This window comes from Cupressus sempervirens, chromosome 5 (genome assembly GCF_028749045.1).
Source record: "Cupressus sempervirens isolate cs-2001-9-10 chromosome 5, ASM2874904v1, whole genome shotgun sequence".
Lineage (NCBI taxonomy): Eukaryota > Viridiplantae > Streptophyta > Pinopsida > Cupressales > Cupressaceae > Cupressus > Cupressus sempervirens.
In genome coordinates this window covers 843,140,137-843,161,487 of record NC_143122.1, presented here as the reverse complement: position 1 = coordinate 843,161,487, position 21,351 = coordinate 843,140,137, and positions in this window count along the sequence as shown.

The following is a 21,351-nucleotide window of genomic DNA, read 5'->3' as shown; positions in this document are numbered from 1 at the left end:
GATAAATAAATTTAAATTATTAAATTCATCAATGGTACAATTAATTTAGATTATTAAATTATCTTTTTTTTAATAAATTAATAAAAATTAAGAACTTATGATTGTACAATTAATCTAAACACATTTAATTCAAGATGAAATTCAATAGTTTGAAAATAAGTTGATATTTAAGAATTGTAATATAGATAACGAAATTGTGTAAGTTTGAACTAACTCCTAGCCTATTTATATAAAGTTGTTAAATTATTAAATTCATCCATAGTAAAATTAATATTTAGTTTTTAAATAAACTAATGATAACTGAGACTCAGATATTCAGATTAAAAACACAATTTCACCAAAGTTGATATTCACAATTTCACCATAGTACAATTGAAAACACATTTCACCAAAGTTGATATTCAGATTATTATAAAATAAATCTCAAAGCTCTAATAAACCATGATGTACACTTATAACATGCAATATTTTTTCATGATCTTCACTGTCTAGTCTCCACTTGCAATGTACACACTTAAGTTTGACTGGATGCAGACAAAGCCTTGTAGCAACGACCAGGTGGCTGTATTGTAAAACCTTGTTGTCAGGTTGATAATCAACAAAGTGTATTCCATGTTGGAATATTTCGTCTTGCTTCAAATATGTTCCCTCTATCACAATAGAACGTATACCACAAATTTAAGTGTTTTAAAATTTGACAGATATGAAGTTACCTAGATATATATACTTATTTAAATATATATGTGCATGTACATGTACATGTATAATTTACCTACGGGGAACAACATTCTATCACTTTCTTTAGGGTCATATAAATTTTTCCTCTTTGCAGTACATCACAATAAATAATAACTAACACCTTCATGATTTCCAGGCTCAGCAATCACTGCAAAGACATCTCCTGCATAACAAGTATACATGAATGCATGTGTACAATATATATAAGACAGTTGATATTGATAATTAAATAAAAAGTTGAGATTAATTTTTATGATACTCACCCACTTTTACCAATCCAGAGATATGATTATAATCATCAGAAATCAATGGAATATCATCAAAATTTTCATCTTCTTTATCAAATGTATCAGTAACATCAAGTGGTACCGAAATCCATGCACTTGTATATCCATGTGTCTGATTGATGCATTCTTCATAATTTTCATCAATGCAATTGTCACAAAAACATGATTATTCTCTTGTCTTCAATGTCCAATTGCAATTATTTGTACTCATGACTGAATGTAAGGAACGTGTCTTTTCTATCCTCTTGCAACCATGCATGTTTTTTCTATTAACACCTGAAAGTTCATTAAATTGAAAATATAGAAAAATTAAATTTAAACTTCAATGAATTCAAAAATAAAACTTAACAATAAAATTTTATAATTTAATTGCATAAAAGTTAAATAGATGGACACATCCAGACCTGTTATCTCCCAGAAGACTTTATATGGTGCCTATTGACTCATTGTTGATCATGCCCTGACCTCATCTAATGCAAAATGAGTCTTACACCATTCAACAACATCATGTGCATCATTTACATGAACTCCCTGATAATTCATTTGATACTTTCGCAAAGCACGTTTGATGCAAGCTCTAGCACCATCATGTTCACCTTTTCCATGGCCACTCTCAAAGAAATTCCATATGTGTTTTATATTCTCATTGTAATGATATCTACACAATGCATAAAATGGTCTAGATGATTTAAAATATGTGGCACATCCATCAGACCAAACATAATGTTTATCAACATTTATGTTTCTTTCTTTCAAATAAGAAAAGAATGTATTGAAGCAATGTTATATATAGCGAATGTCATGTTCTTTATCATCACTTATATAAAAATGATATTCCTTTATAATTACTCATGCTTGAACTGTACTCTGAACACCATCCAAATTTAACTGCGCATGTCTATAAAAACATGTACCATAATAGTGACCTGCTTATTAAAATAATAATCTGATTGAATTTCTTTCGGGTCAACAAATGAATAGTTCTCTGCAAAATCAACAACTGATACAATTGTTCCAAGTGGAAAATTATCTCTTAGAGTTTGAAACTATTGTGCTTGCCACTTTGCAAATAATGCATGACAAATATAAGGTTGAATCAATTTCTTAAATCTGTCCATAAATATTAGAACAAGTAACTCCTCTTCAACATATTCCAACCTTTTTGTTTCTTCCCCAAATTTGTTTCATTCTTGACATACTTGTAACTTTTGCAATTCAATATTTTTGTTACATCAATATTTTTAGTTTTCAAAGGAAATAGAGCCAATTCACCACATGTTTCACATAATCCTTTGATGCAATTTATTTTACCAGTTGGATCATCTATGTTGTCACACAAAATGGATGATATAAACTCACTTCTCCTTCTAGGAGGAGCAGCACAAAACTCTATAAACTTTCAAAATAACTAAAAGTGGAGATCAAACTCAATATGATGATGATAACAACAAGTTTCAAACACTTTGTTTTAACTCACAAATTATGGCTTCAATTTTTCAAACAATGTTTTCCCAACTTTTACATTAGGATGTTCATTACAAAATGACACATATAACTCATGTTGTGTTCTATCCAACCAATATTTCATATGATGTTCATATTGACTAGGTGCAATCTTATGCCTGATAACATCTCTACTATTTCATGAAGGATGAGTGTTATCAATCCAAAATGATATGAATAAATTTTTGAATAACTCAATTCTAATTAAAGAGATCAGATTTCCACAATCCATTGCATAATATATATTTGTTCAAATCTAGAAACAAATATATATTAACTCAATTCTATCAGAATGAGGTGCTCTACACATGATTGCTAGTACTGTCACCCACAATTAATCTTCTCTTAACATATTGTCTCATTGTTTTCCTACTAAAACCCATTTTAGACAAAATTGAAGATATTTGTCTATTTTGGGACATATTTTTACTTACAATAGACATCAACATCACTTTTCTTGCCACACACTTATCTTTAGTTCGGGAGTGTTTTCCTATGTTTCTCAAACCTTGTTTAACATTTTCAATTAGATTAGTTTGCATGCTAGAAAATCTTCTCTTCTTTGATGTTGTGTTTACACCTAACAATTTCAATGCCTCTTGCAACTTTTTTGTGTAAGCAAAAGTGAAAGCAACTAAGCTTGTTCAAGTGTTTTAGTGTTATCAAATTGAGTCATAATTTCTCTTATTTTCTTCTTCATTGACCTTTTCTTAGACAAACTTAATGGTTGAACACTAGCTCCAAGTTGGTAAAAGAGGTCAAAACTTGATAATTAAGATGTGGGTATGCAAGATATGAGTGTTTTTAGGATTTTTAAGTGTTTAAGGATGTTATGCAATGTGAGGAAATGCTAAATGACCTAGGTTTTTTATATGCAAAGTGCAAATGTTCTAGGGATGTTATGTAAGTGCAAATGCAAGGTGTCATTTTGAAGGTATGCAAGATGAAGATTATGATATGAAAATAAAGGTTAGGGTTATGTTTTGGACTTGGTAAGGATGCTAAAGGTAGGTTTATGAAAAGTGGACTATTCAAGGGATGGTTTCCTAGGGTTGATAATGACATTTAGGCTATGCAAAATGAGGATAGGTGATCAAGAAGACAAGTTGGTTGATGGACAATTTGATAGGGTTTGATAGTGAAAATGATGCTAGGGTTTGAACAGTGCAATATGACGGGGATATACCACTAGGGTAAGTCAAAAATGATATTTAAGAATATGATTATGCTAATGATAGAGGTATACATAAGGTTTTGACAATGTTTGATGTTTTGACAAGGTTTTGCAAGTTTTCAAGGTGTAAATTTGAATGTTAACTTTTATCTTGATTATGTTTTACACACACGTAAGACACATTAAGACAAGAATAGCTATTGTTAAAAGTGAACAATCACACCACAACCTAGGCTTTAGGACTATATCCACTGAATTTCTATTTGAACCAAAGTTCAACCATGCTTATCGAGAGTGGACAACTTAGGACCTTGGAACCATAGGCTCCCCCTTATAGTGCACTCACTTCTCAGGCCTACCAAGATCCACATCTCAAGGGGCATGCCTTTCCAAGGGACTATTGTCTCTACTAAGGACCACGAGAATGTAGGATGTCTTCACGGGCATGGGTGACCCCTTGAGCCAGTGGATAGAAAGGATTTTGGCCACTAAAACATAGTTTTTAGTAAGGGCATTCCATTCAGCAAGTGAGTGATAAACTTCCTTAGAAGGTCTCCCAGCCTTGAGAATCGAGGTTTGATGCACCATAAAGGTAATGGAGGAGAGCTATCACTCAGCAATACTATCGACATGGCTTTCATCGTAATCAAGTTTTATATAGCGACTGGAACATTGACTTGGCTTTTGGCCTATTACCGCTCTGAGGTCATCCCTTGGCATACCCAATATCGAGTATCTTGGTCCAAGGCAGGCCTCCTATAGAAGTTACATGGATTTCTCTTACACTCAAGATCCATGAATGGCGAGGGGAGAGGATACGTCCAATGTGACTCTTAGGGATTTAAACACTATAGACACACCAGACAGAAAATAAAAAGTTCATTTTAAGCACCAAACAAAGTGTTATTTAATCTAATAAATCCACACACATGGTTTTGACAAACACACAATGGTCTTTGACAACTTCCTGCAAAGCAAGCATTAGTAGTTTGTTATGATCATGTCTTCATCCCATGATTGCCACATGCTACAAGGAGACCATTAGTAACACAATAATAATATACATTTCTTAACACCATTAATGTGTTACTAATTTTTAATTTAACTTCAATGCATCTGTTAAACAACTTCACTAATGAAATAAATAAATAAATAAATTATATGTACAATTTTTTTACCAAATTGATGCTTTCAATTTTGCGAACGAAATTCATGGCAAAGATAGACAATACACTACTAGTTAGTTTGATGGAAAATAACATTACAAATGGCAATTTTTTTGAGTTTTTAGACTATTCACATGAACACGTTGACTACAAACATTTTTGCCCAAACATATGCCTAAATTTTTTTGGTGGCTGCAAAGTTTTGGAGGGTATGTTCACGCGAACATGCAAACTTAAAAAAAATCTAACTTTTTTTTCATTTTTTTTTTGCTCTTTTGAGTTCCATAATTGCAGGAATATGATCTCCTACTGTAAAATAAAAAATGTCAAAATGTGCTGCTCGAAGCAAGCTTTCCAACGACTATAATTGTATTACATATTTTAATCATTAAGACTTTCAAATATGAGTTTAACTCATTATAGGTTCATTACCGATTGAACATCAACCGACTTTGACACCTCAAGAAAACTAGTAAATTAGGTCAATTTTCTTTTGAAAAATATGTAGGAACTAGCTTATTGATATACCTTTCTATTCAAAAAAAAAAAAAAAAAAGGTTTATGATAAATTGACTTCATATTATTTGTGTCAAACGGAACATATGTTTGAATTACGGTTCATGTCACTTCAAAACTTCATAAACTATACAATATTCAACCAAAATAAATCAAACCAACTGCATCCTCTAGATATTGATGTTACAAATCTAACGCCAAAAGAATTACTTCATTATCATTTTAAAAAAAAAAGTTATGTGTGTCAAATGAACTGTCACTCTTTAAAATATTGAATTTTATTATGTACCACTTTTTGAAGGAGATAAAAAAAATTGACATAAATAATTTTTTTTTTAGATTAAAGAATATGGTTACAAAGTAGGAACAAAGTACTCAAAATCACTAGTTTATGTCATCTTGAACTTATTTATAATTTTGGAGATATAGTCACTTGAACGTGATGTTTGTCGCAAAAATATTGATTTCAGTGTCAAAATTGGTCAAAAAGTGGAACCCATTATTGTGGGATCACCTAGTGTTGTAGCATTAGTGGGTTTTACAATTGTACTATCAACATATAGATTTAAATTTTTTTCTATTAATCTACTCCATACAATATCTTTTTATGTAGCATAATTGTGTGAACTTAGAAGTGGAGTTTTAGGTGAACCCATGATGTAAAAAATTAAAGGAGCACAAATAAGAGAGGAACATAAGAATACAAGAGACACCCCCCTTATTCACTCAATCAAAAGACCCCTCCAAAAAAGATGCTTTTGGCACATTATATGTACTATGTGTACAATAGGCCACTTGTCAAAATATATAAAATGGACTTCTGATTTTGCTATTTGCAACTATCTTTTGGGGCTCAAATTCATCACTAAGCACTGTAGCTCAAATCAACAAGAATTTTAAAAAGTAATCAAATGAATACAATGCAGAAAAGAATCTATGTCTAAAAGTGATATTTCTAACCACACAACCCTATAATTTGATTGCAAATCTAGAAAGTAGACAAAAATTTAAGTTCTTTAAAAAAAATAGAACATGATAATGTGTCCATATGAACCCGTATGGAGCATTTGAAGTTTAAAATGTAGAATTGGATAGGTACAGTCACCAAAAAATGCATTTTTTATCAAATGCATGCACCAAAACTAGAAAAGAATAGCACCACTAGAAAGTTCAAGAAATTTTACCCAAAAAAAAAATTGCACATGATTTGGAGTCCAAATGACTAAGTTATGGCTTCCCAATGTCAGACTGTCAAATCAAAACAACATTAGGAGAAGGGCCTAGGTAGCAAAACATTGGGTTAAATTTGACAGTCAAATGGCCATCACAATAGTTTAAATTTGCCTAGAAGTGAGAATCAAATGATCGTCAAATTTAGCATTGTAAAATGCTAATGTTAGCAAAAAACACCCTAGGGTGACATCAACATGATGTGTTGGTACAAAAATGTACAAATTTTACCATGTGTCATTGTATGGATTCTATGTCTATGCTAATGTGGGCACCTATGGAGTGATGACATGGTTGTTTGGGGTGGCAATCTAGGTTGGCTATGTGTCTAACATGTGTACTTCCAAAAATGTTGACTAGGTGCCTCCACGTGTGCAGATGTGAGGACACATGGAACCTATTATCACTAGCAAGGTGTACCTGCATAGCCTCTATTGTCTACCATATGGCACTGACAAAAACATGGTGTGTCAAGCACAATTTTGAAAGAAGCCAGTGAAAGACTCTTCAACGAAGTTGGAATTTGCATCGTCAGCAGAAGTTTTAGTGACTAGAGGTCTTCAAGGCATGAGCCAAAAGGAGTAGTCAATAGGGGTTTTGATCACTGGTGGTCATGCTAGAAAGTGCAAATCACTAGGCTAGAGAGGGTTTGAAATGCCAAAGAAAATGCCATGAAAAGATTTTGTGGGACACTAGTTGTAGAAGGAGTTCATGGGTCATCCAAGAAATGTCACCAGAAAAGAGTGTTGGCGGGTGTGGAAATTTAGTCCCACATTCACTATGCTAGTAGTATGGGAATGTTTGAATGCAAAGTGCACTAGTGCTTAAAGAAATTTCCCACCATGAGCTGGACTTGGCTAGTTGGAAGTTTGCAATGATGCACTAGAAATATTGAAAAGTGTTCGGCCATGGATCTAGTTGGTCGAATATTGAAGGATTATTTTGCAATGTACAGGAAATATTCCACCTACAGAGGCTAGGATTTGACCACTTAGTTTTGGCCAGCCCGATGGGCAAAAAAAATTTCCAAAAAATTCTAGATGAAAATTCCAAAAAAATTGATAGAAATTGAAGAGAAATTAAATCAACTCTCAAGAATTAATTAGAGATCTAAAAAAATGATCATACGAAAATTGCAAATTAGGCCTTCAGGTGTTGGTTTGCAAAAAAAAATTTCCTCAGATTCGACTATGGCCTAGGGTAGCAAATTTATAGTCAATTTTCACCAAATTGACATTCCAGACACAATGATGAAGTTAGTTTTAGCTCTAGACACTCGTAATGATTGTGATACTCTGGATTTGGGTTGAGGTGTCCTCAGAGAGGTGAAGCAAAATTATTCTTAGACAGCTATGTGAAGAGAATTTTCCTCAGCTCCGATACCATGTAAGAATTTTCCTTAGGAAAAAATTCACCCAAGATCAAGGAACTCAAGCACAAGCACAAGAATAGACCAAAAAGAGTATGATCAGAATAACAATATAATATTTAATTCCTATACAAGTACACTAGGAGTTCCTATATATAAAGGCCTCTAAAATACTTCTAGAATGTCTAAGAGTCATCACATTGATAAGTCTTACAATGAGGCACATGTCTACTAGGAGTGGATTATCCTCCATTAGGCACAAGAGTAAGTGTGATGATGAGAGGATAATCATACAAAGGTGTAGCGTGAAAAATTATGTTGTAGAAACCATGTGCCAAAATAAGAGTACAAATAATTGTTTTGTCAACATGACAACTCAGTTAATTATGCAAACTCTAGTGTTGAAGACACCATGTGCTGAATTAGAGTTGCTTACTCCAGTGTTGTCAACATGATAACTCATAAGAGTATGAAAACTCCTAAGTGTCTCACCTAAGAAATAATAAAATAATGTATTGACCTAAATAAGCTTAAGTAAAGTGTAATAAGCAAATACTTATTTACACCAACAATAACAATCACATTTAATTTCAGATCAAGAATTTGAAAAAGTCTATTTAGTAAAGTGCAAAATCAATTCCCTCAAAGTTCAAGACAACTGACTTATCTTCCACCAGAATTGCCCACATTTTTGGGACAATCTATTCCCATTCTAGACCCTTTCTAGCATATTTATAGACCTAACCCCAATGAGCTACCACCCAAATTCCAACATTTTCAAATTTGCAACAAAGATTCCCAAGGCCCCAGTAAATATTGATGAGCTTATAAGCATTTCAGAATTGAGTGTTGGCAAGCTAGCAGGTTCAATTGGACTTTTAGTCCTGTTAGTGGAGATTTTGTCTAAACTCTCTAGACAATTTGCATTTCACACAAATTTGTCTCTCAACAATAGTAGTTTGAGTTCTTCTATCAATCCCATCCATCTTTCTTAAGTCTTCTTCGAGAAAATCAATTGCAAACTGATTGGACTCAGTTACGGATCACCAATCATGCATAAAAATAAATTCATTATGTGGCAAATAGGGTGCTTGGTACCGCTTACAAGGTTGTAAACTTATATTAGTTTGAGGTGAGGCTTATGTGAAAAGAATCTTGAATCACGAAAGGGCTCAGACTTAGAATTTTTTTTAGAATGAGATTGGAATGATAGGTGAAATGAGATTTACATTTTTCTTCACATTTTAATCTAATACATAATCAACCTTATCTCCCTCTATCCCTCTTTCTACAAGGAAAAAAGTAAGCTGCGCTGTGACTCTTGTCTTATTTGCATCAACATGTATATTAATGATGGCCATAATTGAGCAAGAACTTTCACTGTTGAAGAAGAAAAAAATGTTACTATATATTTGTTGTTTTAAAATGTCTATTACAATAAAGAAGGGACAATGCTGGTAAAGGTTGTATTCTTTGGCTTTACACTAGTGAATTGGATTCTTAAAAAAATAGTACATTCAACATTTTTTAAACCATTGTATTCCTTGTTCTTATAGAGATTGTTGCTAACGGTCACTAGTGGTTTTATTTTTTTCATATTTTATCTGCAAATGGATTTGCTAAAAGTCTGTTTATGACTCGTTTCTTGAGATATCTAGGCATTTTACTTGATAGTCTGATTATCTTTTGGTAATTAAATGACCTAATTGAAGTATTTATTTTTGTAGGATCCATCATAGTAGAAGGAAAGAAATGGCAAGGGTTGTCAGTAAAATTTATTTTAGAATAACTCTAGTTGTAGCTTGCAGCTCCACTTCTTCAAATAATTTCAAATTGCAATATTGTGTAGAGTCAATAGCTACTGGATTGCATTTCAAAATGAGAGTCTAGATTCAATGTTATATTGGAGCTTTATCTTTCTAGTATAATTGATTGTATGATGAACATGTGTATTGCATTAATTAGAAAAAGAAGATGTAAATTTGACAATAGTATTATAGATGATCGGTCTTTGCAACCTTGATATTTTAATTTTATTATTAAGAGGAAATGACATTTTATTTTCTAATTTATAATTTTACATCTTCTAATAGAATTTCTCTATTTTTCTTAGCTGCAGTCATCACAACCAACTTAGAAGGCACATACATGAGCAAGCATAGAAGCCTAAGCATGGCATTTGAACTATTTGACACAGTGCCATTCTAGAGATACTATGGTAACTTCATGTTGGGATTTGATGGGAAACAGAGAAACATAAATAAGTTGCATGAATTGTTCTAGAGCATACTACTAAAGAGATGGACTGCAATTCTAGAATGAGATTTAGAAGTTGCTTGCAGAAATTTTGAAACACTTTTGTAGGTTTGATATGTTGGTACATTTCTTCTAGCCAAATAAATGCTCTCACATATTTTCATGTGAGAGAAGAGGTGAAAATCAAAGTAACTGTATCGGGGTTCCCATTCTTGCAGGTGATCTTTATAGATGGCATGTTTATGCATGAGCAGATAGATTAGAAAAGTTCTGGGCTTATCAATCTCACAGGAGTGTTGAAACTCCCACCTTTACAAATGCAATCAACACTTGGCATTTTTGCATGTTTTTTTCGCATGTAGGTTAGCCATGTGGAGTGTTTCATGGTCTCCAGGAAATTTGATTTCAGAGGTAGGGCATAATAAAAGAAAATATAAGTGATAAAATAGATTTCTTCAAAGCTCATTTTTACAGTTGTTTGGGAGATCACAGAAGTCAGTGGTTGAATTTAAAATTAAACATATTTTTGCAAACACATTTCTTCCCGTGGTGCAAGAGGCTATGCAGATCACACCCTTAAAAAATTAGGGCATTCTGTGCACATTAGTAAGTTATGAAGTTTTTCACGTTCTTCATATATTTCTGCTATTTCTTATATGCTTCCTTTTATGCACTTATATTATGCTTCCTTTATTATCCTTGCTTCCCTGACACAGACTAGTTTCCATTCCTACATCATCATTTATCATTTGTGGAGATGGATCTTCCACTAGTGTGAAAACATAAAATAATTCTCACCGCACATCACATGATTTTTTTAAAATTTAGTAACATTTCTAGTGCTACAAATAACATTTCCCTAAAGCTTTGAAGTATCAATCAATTTAAAATTTGTTTACATGTATAGATTTAGCAACCCTGGAGTATTTTATTTTTAGGCTACTATATTTAAAACTACTTTTCACATGCAAATACATTTAGAGCAGTTCAATGTTGTACCTTACTAGAATTAATAACTATCTGATTTAATGTTGTCTTTACATTTAGAAAACTCTAATCTAATCATAGAATCCCCCAGTGTCTCTGGTGCATGTAAATGTAGAAGATGAAGTGTGAGCAGCTAGACACCACTGGTCCCCTCTAAAGAGTGTACAATTATCAATTCTCATTTACACTCACGATCTCACTTCTATAGTTCTAATTGCCAAACTCCCCATTAAAATTCTTTACTATGTATCTTCTTTTCACGTAAATGTGATATACATTTTTCTACCACTATGTAGTGAATTTTATTGCACGAAATCATAGTAACAATTTAGAAGAAATTGCTATTTTTTAAAAACGTTTCATCAAATCCATGATTTGAAGAGAGGTTATAGTTCAGATCATTGAAGCAAAGAATGAAACTCATGTGAGAAAATTGCAGGTTTTAGTGTCTACTACTTTACATATAATCACGTTACAGCCATATGCATCAAAGTATATATATAACGGGAATATTCTAGAACTAGGTACTTATTTTACATGCTTAATTCAGAATAGAAAAGGCATAGAATCTCCATAATACCAAACTTCAAAAGTAATTAATCATTCAATTAAATACACCTACATTACACAAATATCAAGAATAACACATGATGTTAGTTATTGTCTACATTAATTATTGTTAGCTATTGTAATTAATTATTTTTCTATATTAAGAGAATTTGAACCCAAGGCTCTTGCCTAAATTTCATCTTCCTTTAATTAGAATTGGACATTAATTTTATTTTCAATTTAAATTTACAATATGCATTCTAGGTTTTTAGATCATGGACTTTGAATCAATATTGATCTATTTGCATAGAAACAAAAAAAAAATCTTAGTCAACAATATGGAGGTGCTTAATGGGCATGATGAAAATTGTTCCATGAAATTTGTTAATTCCCAAAGAACTATAGAGTTATGATAAATGGCATATCATTCCATATCTCTGAGGAAATCTCTAGCAACGGGTTTGGCCATGAAGGGTAGGAAGTGGCAGAAGGTGACAAAGGTGGTCAATGAAGTGAGTTTGCAATGCTTCTTCTTGGATGGGGAAGAACTTATTCACCACATAAGTGGTTTTATGCGGGAGAAGCCCCCTAAGCCATGAAATGAGGTCTATTTGATGTTGATGAAGTACCTAACACTAGAAGGGAGGTACGATATCTATTATTACAACCACTTTCCCCTACTAAATCATTTTTTCCACCATGATTTAATTTTCATTTTTTTCTTTCTATTCAATGATTTAGAGGACACGGTTACTGATGTAAAAGAAAAAATGAGAAAAGGGGTTATTTTCACCATTTTACATCAAGGGTTAATTTTTTGATTGTATCATTCCTCCTTGCCTTGGTCACCCTAGGATTGTGGAGGTTGATATTTTGGCTCATCCCAACCCTTGACCCCAACTAGCTCCCCTTAGGATCATAGGTCCTAGAACCCCTACCCCACAACCTTTGTCAAGTAGGTCCCCTATGGATTTAAATCCCACTCCTCTTGGGAGAAAAGGGAGATAGGAAAAAGGGAAAGAGAAGAAATTAGTTGAGTCAGAGGAGGAGGGAAGAGTGGGGAGGAGGAGGTCAAGGAGGTTAGCTAAGTCTAATGCTAAAAGGAAATTGAAAGAGGGGGCCTCACAAGAGGACGAGACAAATTCTGAAGACACAAGCCACCCCAAACGGAGGATGAAAGAGAAGGCATCAACTTTTGAATAAGGGAGAATGGAGGAGGAGGAAGAGGAGATCTCAGACTCTTCTTGATCCAGCTCGAATGAAGGGTTGAAGGAGACGAAGGAGGTGTCATATGTTTTGTCAACCATCGGGTTGGGGTTTGTGGACTTAACAAGGGACCAGTTCCCTGATATGGTGGATAGAGTTCTCTCCCCCATAATTATTTCCTCCCTTGTTAAGTCTTTTCCCAAGGATAATGCTAACCCCCAAATTGTGTAGGAAGTTACTATGATGTAGGTGGATGGTTTTCTTGGCGACATGCAGGAGGTCAACATGGAGATCATGAAGAAGGCTAGTAGCAAGGTGTGGGAAAGAATTCAAGCACTAGAGGAGAGAATGTGCCTACTAACAAAGTTCACTATAAAAGTGACACATGTTGCTGCCACCACACTAAACATGCTTAAGGACTCAAAGGGGGACCTACCAAAGGAGGATACAATAATGTTGTTTAACTTCCTTGTAAAAGACTATTTAACATCCTCCTTGGGAGGAAAGAGGCCAAGAAGCCTTAATAGTTTTCTCTTTTTTCTTTTTCTTTTATGCTATTAATTTGCTAGTTATTGAGCTTGAAGGGATTTAAGGTTGGCATGCCTTTGTTTATATAGTATTGTAGCTTTACTAGGTTTAATTTGAACACTATGTATGTTAGGCCTCCTGATACTCTTTTAATTATGGTTTTGGACCTCATTTTTATTTCATTAAGTGGTAGGGGTAGTTTTGGTTAATGGTTATCTGCTAGTTGTTGGCCCCCTAGTTTTGGCTACTTTTAATTCAAAAACAATATTGATCTCTAAGCATAGAAACAAATTTTTTTAGTCAATTTTTAAATGACTAGATTTGTATACAATTCACTTGTAATCATCTACCTACCATTCCTATTTAGCATGATTTAGTGATTTTTTATGGAATGCACATATATGGAATAAACATGGAAACTAGAAAAAAGTTAGATTTTCAATTTCTAAATTAAACTTTTCCTTGCCAGCTCTCCTATCTTCCAAAACTATTCTACCAATCCTTGGTAGGAACTAATTTGTGCTACAACCCTTGTTATTTATGGAAAGTTATTGTGTCGTGCATTCCTTATAACACTTCAATTGTGGATCATTTTCTCTTGACTTTGATTGGTTATATAGCTATCAAAAATTGAAGTTTAATTCTATAATGGTATGGAGTGATATTTTGATTAATAAGACTGGAGATTTTTCTTTATAAAACTAGAGGAATAATGTTTATTGCGAAGATTTTATTCTTCATCTTGTTGTAATTATTGTATAATTCTGATGTTGTAAGTATTGGAAAGTTAAACAAAACTGAAATAACAAGAAAAAGGGTTGGCAATCAGAAATGACACAATTAGCTTCATAATAAGCATCAATGTACTCATTCAACCACTTCTTATTCCCTGCCTCTAAAGGTAGGAGACTATAGTTTTCATTGTTCTTTCTTGCATTAATTAATTTGTAGAAAAATGTACACAACTCACTTAATCTAAAGTTTCCATCAAAATTTCAATTTAAGCGTATTTTTCTATAATTTATTGTTATTTTCTCATTCACTATTTCAATTTTATCTAGTGGTTTTTTCATTTTTCTAAAAAGAAATTGTTAAAATTCAAGCTAGTATAGTTTTCTTCCATGTGGTTATTTCAAGATTGCTATTTAGAGGAAAAATGTCTTTCAAGTAGATGATGACATGTAGCAAGTTGCATGACATTTTTCATGGCTATGCACATGACCTTGGTTTCCTATTTTCCAAGCCAAAGCCAGGCATGATATGAGATGGATTTCTAAAGAAACAAATGCATTATTCTTGGAGTAGAACATATTTCATAAAAATATTCTAGCATCTAGATATATTTGAGGAAGGTGAGTTAGCAAGGGATTCTTAAGGTTCCTAAATTCTCCATTTCAAATGATCCAGCTAGTGTTAATCTTGTATGGAAAATAGTGAAAATAAGAAAACAATCCCATCAAAGTATGAAAAGTTCTATTTTTCTATTAAATGTTATTTTCACATTAAAATTATCAGCCTTCTCATTAGCTCCTAACCATTTTGCTAACTGTCTATCATTTTTTCTCGACAAAATATTGGAAGGAAATTCATCTTCACAGATGGAGTGTGGCATTATGTAGAAATAGGAGGCATGCCACTTATGCATGAATGCATAATGACAAATGGAAGCATGTCAGTGATGGAGTGGCACTATGCATGAATGCTTAGTGTATTAAAATACATTTTCCTATTCAATTTGTGTTCTTAGAAATGGTTGTGTCCATTCTATCAACAAAATAAGGTATTCAACTTTGAAATTACAATCTGCATTTCAATCCAGGTCTCTATAATCAACCAATTGATCTAGCAAATAGAATATATAAGATATTTTTATCACCAATTGTTGTAGCAAACATAATATGTAAGGTTATTTTTTATAATTTTACTTAATATTTCTCTAGACTTGTGTTCCTTGTATATTTATGATTATTTGAAATGAATGACATTTAAAACTATGTCTTTCATTTTCAAGTACAAATTGTCTTAATTTTCCTAGAGCTATAAATTGTATATTTTCAATTTTTGTAATGTTCATCATCCCACACCAACTATGGCAACATACTAGGTTGATGGTTTTAGATGAGGATTTCTCTACAAATCAATCTTTTTTTTTGCTATATAGTAATTTAAAATTGGACAAAGCAAGAGAAATTTAAATTTTGGGCCTATAGGTTTTATACCATGCAAATAAATAAATCTCTATGTCTCTACAAGACATCCTTAACAACTTCCTATTTTATGGACTAAATGTAGTTAGTGTCTTTAATGTATTAACACTTTTTCTTCACATTTATTTCCTCATCTTCAAAACTCCTCCTAATGATCTATTTTTGTATACGGAGAGATGGATGGATATGTTTATGTTGAAAATAATCAAGGCTTTATGAAGGAAAATGTATTGGGCATTTTTCTATTACATATCCATCAATTAGGTAAGTTCTACATTTTTGTATATAAAGTTTTGCAAAAATATGTTTATTGTGAAACTTATTTTTCTCTATCTAATGTTGTACTACTTTTATCACTTTTCTTAAACTACTTTATGAATTCCTTTAGATTACTATTTATCTATTTCAAATATTTTTATTGGATATTTTTTTCCACATATTCATGTACTAGAGAGAAGTATAGTTGCTTTATTTTTCGTTTAAGGCTTTGGTAGGATTGCGTAAGTTTGTGTTTATGGCTGGAAGGATAAATTGCTTCATCAAATCATGAGGAAATTACTCTCTTTCTAGAACTATGATCTATTCACGATCCTTGAATAGAGATATTTTTTGTTAATTATTTTTTATATTTCTATTTAAAAGGTTATTTTTGAAATTAGTTGTATACATATTTGAATCAATCTTTTTTTATCATATTTAGTGATCTATCATTAAAAAGAGGTGAGTGATCCATAATGTCATTTTAGAAACATGCTCAATTGATTTTAGTTATGCCATTGAACATTAAAGAATTATCTCTTTAATCCTATTATTCATTATAATTCTTCTTGTCCAATAGAGACATTGCTATGAAAATTATCAATATTTACATTTTTAAGACATTTCTGGCCAACTTCAATGATATTCCAAATTTCAATTGAGGCAACCTTTTGAATACCATGTGAACTAGCAGATAATCATACTACCTATTGATATTTCTAATATTCCATCTCCATGGACATCTTCTTGAATTCAATAATATTTCATCTCCATTGGCATCTTCATCTTCTTGAATTCAACATTTTCATAAAATATATTTTTCAATTTGGATTTGTTGAGTGTACACTATTTGATATATTTTTTACAACGTTAAAGTCTTCTTGAAAAGTCTCTTCAGAGAACTATTGCCATACTAATCATGAAAAATACATATTTCATATGATATGTAGGAAATACATATTGTTCATAGACATTTTTTTTTATAGTCTGATAAACAATTTTTATTGAATCATACATATGAAACTTGGTTATAATATTTATAATATTTATCTAACACCATGGGTAGCTTCAGATGTTGCAACTTTGACTATGGAGCATTGGGATAAAATTGAAAATATTTATTGGCTTGTTTTAGCTGTATGCTAAATTGACGTGTTCTCATTTTATTGATCCTAATATATCTATCTTTTTATAATAATACTCTTTTTTTTGTAGTCTTTATGTCTCATTATGTTATTACAATCTCACATTTCTTTCCTTGATCAATACCTTTATCATTGCATGAAGCTATCTTGACATTTGAAATTACTGATTTTTCTTATGATTGCTTCATTGTTTTCTAGATTAGAAGTTTTTTTAAGCAGATCTATAGACTATTTCCATGTATACAAAGATATTGTTTTTTATTTAATGGTCTGATTTTATTCAAAGAGTTCTATTAAATGGTCTTACACTTGGGTTTAGAAGGAGGTTAGCCTATTTAGTACTTGTTATTTTTTATTGTTCCATCATTATTTTTTTCTCATCTTCCTAAGTTTCTAACTATTTTTGCTTTCTTCTTTGTCTCATCTTTCAGGTGTGCTTGATCTCTCATGCATCCCTTTAACTTTACAACTTGAATTATGTGGGTTTGCACATTTTTCATTGTATTTCCATTCAACTTATCAATATTTTATTGCTATAAAATTTCAAATAGATACTTTTCTTATTTTTTTTTTGTTAAAGTTATATCTTCTTTCATTAGGGTTCCTCACGTGACATTCAATTTGACATATTACATTTCCTATGAAATAACTATACTAATTCAATTTTTTGTAATATGTATCTACAAAACCTAAACATATAGATAACTAACACTATTCTATCCTACTTCTACCTACTTTGTTGAAAAAAAATTGTAAATTGACTTGGCATGACTTCAAATAGCTACAAAACCTAAACATGTAGATAACTAACACTTTTCTAGTATTGCCATGACTTCAAATATCTCTACAATATTGTAGTGCCTAAGCACTCCCATAAATATGATTTATTGTATGATTTTCTCTATCACTCTCGATTTAGCCTAAGAAATTTATTTATACTTTAGATGTAGATTTTACTTTTATTTATGTACTCAAGGCATTGTTGCTTCAAAGCGATTCTTAAACCACTATTTTACATTTTTTTTTTTTTAAGTGCTATAGCCATCTATTATTTCAAACCTATTCTTAAACCACTAACCCTAGAAAGTAAGTCTAATGTGCTTCATTAGCAAGGACTCTATTTGCATAGAGCTTTTTTTTTTCTTTTATCTTGTCGAAGGACATTTTTTTCAAGTCATTTGTAAATCTACACACCTATCCATCACATAGAACCTTCATCAAAACTCTTGCATCTTTTTAGGAAGCATTAGATTTTGGAGACATTTTTATGCTCCATCTATTTTTTCAAAACAACCTTTACAAAAAGATCAATTATTATTTTCTTTTTAAAATTCTATTGTATTTTGCACAATCCAAAAATAACACAGGTGGTCATTTCATTTTGTTCTTAGTTGTGGCTCTGTTAACATTTTTCTTCTTCTAATTTAACATAAATAAACAAATAATTTTGTTATTAGGGAAGAGTCTACAACACAATGGTAAATTGTGAGCCTCTCATTAGCGAGGTCTTGGATTTGAATCTACTCCAAATAAACATATAATAATAGTTAATCTTAATAATAATAATAATAAAATAATCTAGCCCTCAGCACCAATAATAATAAAAATGTTCACTTTATACATTAGACCATTCATAAATTTACTCTAATTTTTTCTAATAGTTAAATGTACATATGTTTGTCATTATTATCATTAATTATGCTCATCATTCAAAAAAATATGCAGATTTAAGAGATTCTAATATGAATAAAGTTAGTTGGTATACCTCAACAAGATACATTGTTTATGTTGATATGGAGACTTTAGTAGGTAATATATTAGAACATAGGACGAAGTTGGAAGAAACATAAATTGCCTTTGTTTGGAGTATTCTTTATGAATATGGGTTAATCTTGAAATGTAAAAAGGATTGAATATAAATAAGACAAAACTTATGATTTAATATAAAAACCTAAAATGTTAGAATGAAAAAGGTTTTAGTAAAAAGGTTTTTTCACAATATATGAAGACCATTAACTTAAGATATTAATTAAATTAAATAGATTTATTCAAATTGGCCAAGACTATATTCTAAAACAAACCAAAAAAAAAAATCATTGTCTTCATTCTAACTCCAAGAGTTATGCTAAATTATGTATATCCTATCACATTACATTCTATTAGAAAGTTGATATGTTGTATCCAACATGAATTGGAAGTTACATTGTATGGAATCCCTAGTGAGTCATTTCTTCCAAAGTACAAAAAAGATGACGAACAAAGAAAAATTAACAAGCATGAATAATTACTTTTTTATTCTTTTAATAGTCGACTATTATTTCTATTAAGACGTTCATTTATTTCTATTGAGATATAATACACAATTGAGCAAAAATGGTTGAAAATTGTTACAATTTGGTTCCAAATGTATTCTAAAAATAGAGACCATTTTCCTATTCATACTCATATATGTCACTTTATTAAATTCATGTCTCTTTTAAAAAATGTTAGGGGTGCTATCACACAATTCAATAAGTACACCTTTATGAATAATTTTGAACAAAAAGTTCAAATTAAAGATAATCTACGAAGAAATCAATATGATATGGAACCATTTGGTTGGGATCAAAACCATCACAAGAAGGAAAATATTTTGTTGGCTAAGTTACATAACATCATTAATAAAGAGAACATCTAGAACAAGAGATCTAGGGTCTAGTGGATCATAGAAGGAGATAGAAATGCTAAATTTTTTCCATCAGCCCAAATGGGTTCCCTCCATTATTCTTTCATAAATACTAGGATATATGTGGAATGGCTATTTAATAAGTTTCCAAAGACTTTTTTTAAAATTATTGTTCTTAAAAAACTAAACTAAACCTTCCTTGTTATCATTCCTAAAGTGGATAGAGCTAAGAAATAAAGAATTTTAGGCCTTTTAGATTCTTTAATATGGTCTACAAAATTTTATCAAAGTTGATAGTTTCAAGAATTAAGCCTTAACTATATTATCCTATCCATCCTTAACAAAAGGAATTTGTCCCTAGGAGACAGATAATTGTTAGAATTCTCTATTCTCATGAAGACCATCAGTCAATGGAAAAATTAAGGAAAAAGAAAATATGATTCTTAAGATGGATATCTCCAAGGCTTATGACATGGTTTAATAGGATTTCCTCATTTTGGCCTTACAAAAGGTGGGATTTAGGGGTAGGATTATGAAATTGATGGAGATATGCTTCAAAATATCATAATTCTAAGTGCATCTAATTGGTTCATGAAAAGGTTCCTTCAGGATTTCTAGAGGCTTTAGGAAAGGTAGCTTATCAAGAACTAGGGAATGGCTAACATTATTTTATTAGAAATCTTTCCAAAATATCAAATTACAATCCAAACTTGTAATGTTCCTTAGGGCTACTAATGCCTTGTATATGAAGATATAAGGAATTAACCTATCAAAGATTATACTAGGGTTTTCAATGTCTACCAACACCCAACCGAACCAAAATAATCCACTTAACGAGATTCAACAACCCCTCTCATTGGTAAACACTAAATGTTGATCAACTGGGCCAAAGAGCAATTAGGCATTCAAAAACATAACCTAAAGGTTTTGTCCAAAAATTCCCAAAAATGTCTTAGAAAAAAGGTATATGTGAGTACCAATTTGGATTTTCCATAACAAATATCAAAATTAGTATGGTTTGTTTTGGACCATTCTACCAACCTTGGCAATTGTAACAACTCTTTGGCCAAAAAGATGGAAATTTTACAAAGGGAACCTAACCAAAACTCATCCAATGAACTTTTAATTTTGGAAATTATGTTTTTATTCTCCTAGTTAGAGAATATGAACTACGTTTGAGCCCATTGGATTTCTAACCCCCAAAACCCTGTTAGTACCCGATATGGTCACAATTTCAAAGCTTCAAGTTTAGAGTTGCTGAATCACTTCGAACTGAAGTTCAAAGTAATTCAAAGCAGTTCAATGGTTTAGTTGATCTATCCTGCAGGTTCAATAGAAACAAAATTCAGACTCTCAGTTCAAAATTGAAGATTTGTTATTCAGAAAGGTTCAAAACTCTATCTCAATTCACATTTCAGGCTCATACTTCAAAGCAGTTCAATGGTTTAAAAATGCAATGTTTAGCCTTTTTCAATATTTTGTTGATTTCTTCAATCATGATGGAAGATCCTTTCGAGGAAAAGCATAGAATTATAATGGATTATGGGAATTGGACATTGAGAAACCA